We start from the raw sequence: 8780 nt of genomic DNA, 5'->3' as shown, positions 1-8780 counted from the left end.
ATTTCGCTATATTAATGGTCCCATCTGGATCCCAACTTTTACCTAAATATTTTTTTTTGTATCTCTTACGACAAACGAGTAATTGGACTTTGTTACACTAATGCCCCACCGTGTATAGCTATTTCTCCCTATATTTCTGCCTTACACACTTATACTAACCAAAATGTCTCAGTTAATCATACAATTCTGATGTAGGATTGGCCAGAATACAATTCGTTCTTTTTGTACAATCTTCAGGAATTCTGTTTTAATGGTTCCTAATCTGAGAAGATTCGAGCGAATCAATTGTAGTATGAGATGATTCCAAAGAAAATTATAAGTTAGAACAAAATTTCCCGGTTTCAGAGCCACTGAAGATCACGGTTACGTAAAATTACACCACTATTAAAATTAGAAAATTAGAATAGAAAAGGCTAGAGCGAATTTTAACAAAATGAGAAAAGTGCTCTGCACAAGAGATCTAAAGTTAGAGCTAAGAATAAAGTTGGCTAGATGCTACGTTTTCTCGACTCTGTTTTACGGAATGGAAGTATGGACCTTGAATGCGGCATCAATGAAAAAACTGGAATCATTCGAGATGTGGGTATATAGAAGAATTTTAAAAATATCATGGACAGAACACGTCAGAAACAAAGAGGTTCTGAGAAAGATGAATAAAGAAATGGAAGATGAATAAGGAAATGGAGAGAGATACAACTTGCTCCAACTCATTATGCAGGGAAAGATTCAAGGAAAAAGAAGCATAGGGAGACGCAGAATATCGTGGCTGCGCAACCTGAGAGAATGGTACGGATGTACATCAAACGAACTTTTCAGAGCAGCCGTCTCTAAAGTCCGAATAGCTATGATGATTGCCGACCTCCGTCGCGGAGATGGCACTTGAAGAAGAAGATTAAAATTACTCTCCTCTCTAGAAAATAAAAAATAAAGGAGGCTGGAAAGAAAAGATAGTTTATTGGTTACACTTTTTATTTAACGTATTCAAACACAATTAACAACTGAATAGATATGCCGGTTACACACAACCTTTTTGCTTCGAAGTTGGGGCTGTAATGATATAATGTGTGACTCGCAAGACACGTTCGCGCACTCTAAGCGACGGCTACATAAAAAACAGGTTTGGAATGAATTGGAATTGGTATGCTTACATTTGAGTGTAGACATAAAAAAGAGTATTTATTGTACAAGCAAAATAAATGTAAAACGGAACAGAGGCCAAGGCTCAATTCGCTCAAGCGGATTCCCGCTGAGCTACAGCCGTCCACTTAGTTTCGCTAAGACGCGTAAAAAATATATCGCTTGTACTATTTCAGTGACTTTAAAATAGTAGTTCCAGTTGCAACTCTGGAACCAAAAGTCCTAAGTCAAACTTTTTACCCTTGCTTCTAATGCCATCGTTTAGTTATAAGCTCTCATTTTAGGAATGGGTGAAAACAATATATTTTGTTTAAAAAATGGTTACAAATAGCTTATTTGTTTATCGGTTTAGGTTTCAGTATAAAAATTATTCATATTATTCTACCTCCGGTTCGCTCATACATTTCTGGGATGCATTTCCCCGTACAATATCCAGTAAATCTGTAAAAGTCGTTACGTATATGTAAAGTCATCGGAGCGAAGATTACATTGTTTGCCACTTCTCTTTGCTATTAATCAAAAAAACCACATGACCCAAATATTTTTCTCTGACTCGGACGTTTCAACGTGTTGCGCCCGCATGTGCTGCACGCCCCGTGTTGTAGATCAAAACTTCCCAAATTACTAAAGTAAAAGGTTTTAAAAAATTCTTTAATTGCTGTGTTTCGGTTTTCTACAATCTCATCAAAAATGAAACACCTAACCTGTGCAGTAACTTGTGTTTTATTCTTAAAAAGATGTTTAAAAAATTAAAATGTCACAAAAACTATTTGAAATAAACTTTTTTGACTTGTTTGGGATGTTGAAGACAACAATTATTACAACAATTATTGTATACTTAATTTAATATTTGAATTAAGATATTCCCGTAAAAACTTCTGGCATGTTTGAGTTATATGTTATGTTTGAGTTAAATGATTGTCATTATTAACATAGAGATGGCTATTTCGTTCAGTTTTTCTTGGATAACCGTTACTTGTACAACCGCTTAAATTATTCCTGCCTTCCGCTACGCGTCGGACAGTAAACTTCATTCTCGGGAGGAAAAGTAGCACTTTCTTCCCTTGTTATACAAATAGCTATTCCCTACAAGCGGTTTGCTGCCTTTCATTATTGTATGCAAACCCTTCTGAGAAAAGATTATGATGTTCTTTATTATTAGCAGCACAGGTACAACGGCCTCCTTTATTCAGATGGACTTACCCAAGTTTTTTTTCATGTATTTTAACCCATAGAATACGAATTTTTTGGGTAACAGTTGATCCGGATGTCGATAAGAGTGTTATAAACAAAGAACTTGAGGAAGTACATAACAGCGATTTCTCGCCAAACAAAACATTTTTTTGTATTTTTGTTCATTCTAAGCAAAAAATATTCTGACAAGTTTTTTCGTAGGATGCATAGTTTTCGAGATAAACGCGGTTGAACTTTCAAAAAATCGAAAAATTGCAATTTTTGAACCCGAATAACTTTCGATTAAAAAATAAAATAGCAATTCTGCTCACCGTATTTGAAAGTTCAAGTCAAATTATATCGGTTCTGATTATTTGCATTGCTAAAAATTTATTTTTTTATTGTTAAACAAAGCTATAAACACCTAGTGCGTGAGTGATGTTTTCAATGATTTCTCATTTAAAATCGAACGAGTAGGTAGAGTAGGTACAAGTGCAAGAGAGGCAATATCTACGTAGCATGCATTAAAACGCATGTATTAGCCACAGGAAACACTATGTGTTTATAGCTTTGTTTAACAATAAAAAAATAAATTTTTAGCTATGCAAATAATCAAAACCGATATAATTTGACTTAAACTTTCAAATACGATAAGCAGAATTGCTATTTTATTTTTAAATCAAAAGTTATTCGGGTTCAAAAATTGCATTTTTTTGATTTTTTGAAGTTTCAACAGCGGTTATCTCGAAAACTATCCATCCTACATCCTACAAAAAAACTTGTAGGAACATTTTTTGCTTAGAATGACCCAAAAAATACAAAAAAATGTTTTTTTTTGCGAGAAATCGCTATTATGTAATTCCTCAAGTTCTTTGTTTATAACAATCTTATCGACATCGGGATCAACTGTTACCCAAAAAATTCGTGTTCTACGGGCCAAAATACATAAAAAAAATTGGGTAAGTCCATCTGAATAAAGGAGGCCGTTGTAACCCCCCTGGCGACAGGACTAAGGTAGACCAAAAGCTATAGCAGAAAAGCGGAAAAAATATTATGCAAAGTTGTTGCCTATCACCAACTCTGTTTAACTTGTACCTACTTATATTATCGCAGTAAAACCTTAAAGACAAAACTTTTTGACGATATCTAAATATTATTAAAGACAACCTAGAAATGGCCCTAATTAAACAAACAATATAACTGTTTTATTCTTCTTCATGTCCTTGTCCGTTATGAACATTGGCAATTAACATGGCTATTCTGACTTTGTTTACGGCAGATTTGAATAGTTCGGCAGATGACAATCCGAACCATTTCCGCAAGTTTTGGAGCCACGAGTGTCTCTTTCCTGGACCCCGTCAGCTGTCTATTTTCCCACAGTCCTGTCGCCTGGGGGGTACAACGGCCTCCTTAATTCAGATGGACTTACCCAAGTTTTTTTTATATATTTTGACCCGCAGAATACGAATTTTTTGGGTAACAGTTGATCCGGATGTCGATAAGATTGTTATAGACAAAGAACTTGAGGAATTACATAACAGCGATTTCTCGCAAAACAAAATATCTTTTTGTATTTTTTGGGTCATTTTAAGCAAAAAATATTCCTACAAGTTTTTTCGTAGAATGCATAGTTTTCGAGATAACCGCGGTTGAACTTTCAAAAAATCGAAAAATTGTAAATTTTGAACCCTAATAACTTTTGATTAAAAAATAAAGTAGCAATTCTGCTTACCGCATTTGAAAGTTTAAGTCAAATTTTATCGGTTTTGATTATTTGCATTGCTAAAAATTTATTATTTTATTGTTAAACAAAGCTATAAACACCTAGTATGTGAGTGATGTTTTCTATGATTTCTCATTTAAAATCGAACGAGTAGGTAGAGTAGCTACAAGTGCAAGCGAGGCAATTTCTACGTAGCATGCATGTAAACGCATGTATTAGGCACGGGAAACACTATGTGTTTATAGATTAGTTTAACAATAAAAAAATTAATTTTTAGCAATGCAAATAATCAAAACCGATATAATTTGACTTAAACTTTCAAATGCGGTAAGCAGAATTGCTACTTTATTTTTTAATCAAAAGTTGTTCGGGTTCATAAATTGCAATTTTTCGATTTTTTGAAAGTTCAACCGCGGTTATCTCGAAAACTATGCATTCTACGAAAAAACTTGTAGGAATATTTTTTGCTTAAAATGACCCAAAAAATACAAAAAGATGTTTTGTTTTGCGACAAATCGCTGTTATGTAATTCCTCAAGTTCTTTGTCTATAACAATCTTATCGACATCCGGATCAACTGTTACCCAAAAAATTTGTATTCTACGGGTTAAAATATATAAAAAAAACTTGGGTAAGTCCATCTGAATTAAGGAGGCCGTTGTACCCCCCCTGGCGACAGGACTACCAAGGATGATTAGCTGTACCTAGCACTATATATTAATTGTACCTCATAACGTGACCCAAGTATTTCTTTCTTTCTTTTCTTTATAGTAATGTTATTCCTACCTCTCAATCCTTACCTATCCGACGTAGTACCTCCTTGTTGGTCACGTGCTCGGTCCAGGATATTACCAGAGAACGGCAGTTCTCGCCAGTGGCGCACGCCTACACCCCCTACACGCGACACTATATACATATACACACGAAATTTTCGATTTTCTAAATCTGACTGAATTGAAAATTGGACCAACTCCCATCTTAAAGTTCACGAAAAGACTCACCCATTCATATGTCAACCATATTTTTGGTCCAAGGGTGTGGATTTTACGGCCCTTAATATTTAGGGTCTGTTATTCGTTCTCGTCCCCAAAACTCCCAAAAACTTCGAAAATTGAACTCCGACCTTTGCGGCTTCTAATAGAAGCGATCATTACCTTTCCAACGCATGTCTAATTTTGAAAATCGGTTATACCGTTCAAAAGTTACCGAGCTCAGAGATATGAGTCAATTTTTATTTACAAGTAAAATTTAATAAAAAATTTTGGTCTTGGTAAAAGGTATATTATTTTAAAAAGCCCTATAGGGCTACAAACATCGAACAGAACGTTTTCGCTCTAAAAAGAGCATCATCAGTGTTGCAAGAACATGGTGAGCCAACCAAAAAATACGAAGGTCAAAGCCTTTCAAAAATGGACTAAAAGTCACATCAAAATGCTAACATAGCAAATTCCAAAGGATGGATATAATCCCTAAGGATATGGCCCTAGGATAACATATGACTCCCACACGTTGTAAGTGGGTCAAAGGTAACAAATTAGGTCATTATGTTACAAGAGCTGACAGGTTGCCTGTCAGCTCTTGTAACATAATGACCTAATTTGTTACCTTTGACCCACTTACAACGTGTGGGAGTCATATGTTATCCTAGGGCCATATCCTTAGGGATTATATCCATCCTTTGGAATTTGCTATGTTAGCATTTTGATGTGACTTTTAGTCCATTTTTGAAAGGCTTTGACCTTCGTATTTTTTGGTTGGCTCACCATGTTCTTGCAACACTGATGATGCTCTTTTTAGAGCGAAAACGTTCTGTTCGATGTTTGTAGCCCTATAGGGCTTTTTAAAATAATATACCTTTTACCAAGACCAAAATTTTTTATTAAATTTTACTTGTAATTAATGGTATACAGCCAGCTACAGGAAATTCTTCCTAGTGAATTTTTATTTAAAAAAAGGGAAAATGTTTGTTGATATGTATGTACAGTCCGTCTAATTTACTTACCGTTGCACGTCATTATCTACGTTAGAGATCTAAGTTGACATTGTTGAAAAATTACAAATAATTCTTGAATTCATTTTAAATCAAATACATCACATAAATTTTGCCGAAGTGGATTATACAGCAAAACAAATGAATATTCAATGTAAATATATAAAAACTTTAGAAATAGTAAACAAGAATTAAGTTATAATCAATCTTACGTTAAAGTACATAATAAAAACAGTAAATATAATGAAACAAATACTTATAGTAAAGAATATGAACAAATATGAAGTATCATCACCGCAACCGTCAAATAAATGTTACCAATTTATGCCAAAATATCACCTTCGTTCGATTACAGTTACAATGTATTCTGAACAAATGTGCTTAATAAAAACGCTTTATAATCCATTTATATAAATTAAATGAAACATATTATTGTATATTTCTTTAAGTTAACATTAATAGAAATCTATAAATATTGTTTCTACGCGTATATAATAAAATATGTCTAGTGGCAGTAATGTCAGTGTACTCGGCAAAGTGATTATAAAAAAGAACACACCTACCGCCTAAATATTTCGTGTTGGTATCATGTGACGTCACGGGCTATGACGCGGATGACGTGCAACGGTAAGTAAATTAGATGAAGTACCTATTATGTAAGTATGTATGTATGTATGTATGTGTGTGGAAAAGTTAAAACGATCTGAATTTTTTTTCTGTGTTTGAAGAGAAGGTGAGGGCCTATTCAGAACCGGTGTAGTTTGTGAGTTTTGACTACCCATAAGCCAGCTATAGGACTTGGTAGGTACAAAACGGCATATTTTTTGGCGGTATATATCTTCGGTTCAAGAAGAGACAGGAGAACAGTAAATACACAAGTTTTAAAATTCAAACTGTATCAAAGTTAATCTTTTGTGGCGTGTTTTACTTTAAATTGGGCAAATATTATGAAAAAAATCTTTTAAAATAAAACTAGAATTTTGTTTTGCATCAAAATGAAAATACATTTTCGCGCCACGTAATATTCATATCAGATCTTTTGTAGCTGGAATATTGTATGCGCCACTCATTTTTACGGCGTTTAGCGGTTTTTTATTCTTGTACGTAATATACGTCGTAATATAAGCCCACATTTCGAAGGACTCTTCCTTTTTCATTAATGTTGCGGTTATCGACCACCGCCTCTATTCCGTATTCGCGGTGTGCAAGTACTTGGAAGGGATACGCGAAACGATCGTGCGCGAATAGCGGAGAAAAATTGCAACTTTCTTAAATAATTCATATTGTCAATTGAAATTGTCAAATTGACGTACATTTCATACCTATTTTCATTTAAGAAGAAAAATTATATATTGCTCCACAATAGTGATATGATATGCAATTATTATTTAAAGGTAAATTTAATTAATTATATTGTGCTTGCAGTACTGCATTTTAATAACTAAATTTATTTACTACATACAATTATTTACGTTTTAATAACATAACCTAAATCTTATTTTTTCTTCTTATTATTTTTTTTGGACTATGGCCTTGACAATTATCCAGTAACCAGGACCATATGATTGGCCAATATAATTAAAAGTGCGAATAAAAGTGCAGAGCGTAGAAACCAGGTGTCGCTTTTCTGAACTTGCACGGTCCCAATAACAAAATCTAGAATACTTACATAACATTTGAGAAGTCGCATTTTGAGGGGTCGGGTGAGGCTGTTAGAGGTGAAAATGTGCTTCAAACTAGTGAACGACGTTCTTGCCTTTTCTATTTTTATAGATACGTACCTATTTCCTTCGCCTGATCTCAAATTAAATTAACTGTTGTTCCTATGTAGGAGTACGAATCCACGCGTCCAATTCTTTGATTGTCTAATATCAGTTGTCTTTGTTGGGTTTTGCAACATCCATTTGTTTTTTGTGATGTTTCGTTTAAGCTGTTGGAATCTAATATTCAACTATAATTATTATTTTTAACAGGGCCGTGTCGTGCTATGATGCGGCGAGGCAGTCGCATCAGGCGGCATTACTAGGGGGGCGGAATAATCAGTAAAGAAAAAAATTGCCAGATTGTGTAAAAATGTTGTCAGAAACTATAGAAAAGATGAAAAGTTGCAGACAATATGGCTAATGACCAAATGAAAATTTAATGAAATTGCAGAATATCTTGATATAAGTTCCGAATTTCCAGCTGGAAATGAAATTCGAGCCAGGAGAAAAAAGCTTTTATTTGATTACGAAAAATTTGTGGACGAGCTCTTAACAGATGAAGCTAAATTTAAAATAAATTTGTTGATCTATATTTTAGAGACATGCCGTTAAGTGGGTAGGCGCAAAATGTGCTTGCAATGCTTTTTAAATGCATTACTTTTTTTCGAATCCTGAGAAAACTAATTATTATTTTTGAAAAATTTAAACGAAGAATAAAAGATTGCATTATTACCGAGGGCTGAAGGTTCCTAAAAACCTCTATAATGTGTATTTCAATAAGTTAAAGGGGTAGTAAAAAAGAGAAAATTTAGTGAAATTTTAATTTCAAATATCTTATTTAAAAGAAACCATTTATTTATTCTAAGGGACTTTCCACCCTCGGTATTAATGTAATCTTTCAATCTGCGTTTAAATTTTTCAAAATATTTATTATTTTTTTCAGGATTCGAAAAAAAATTAATGCATTCAAAAAACATTGTAAGCAAACTTTAATCCTATGCGCTTAATTGTTTGATTGATCGATTTTCGCTTCTGGAAACTCATAATAAAAATTT

Source organism: Diabrotica virgifera, chromosome 4 (assembly GCF_917563875.1).
Source record: "Diabrotica virgifera virgifera chromosome 4, PGI_DIABVI_V3a".
In the NCBI taxonomy this organism is placed as follows: domain Eukaryota; kingdom Metazoa; phylum Arthropoda; class Insecta; order Coleoptera; family Chrysomelidae; genus Diabrotica; species Diabrotica virgifera.
The sequence above is the reverse complement of the archived record's forward strand: the minus strand, read 5'-3'. Positions refer to the sequence as shown.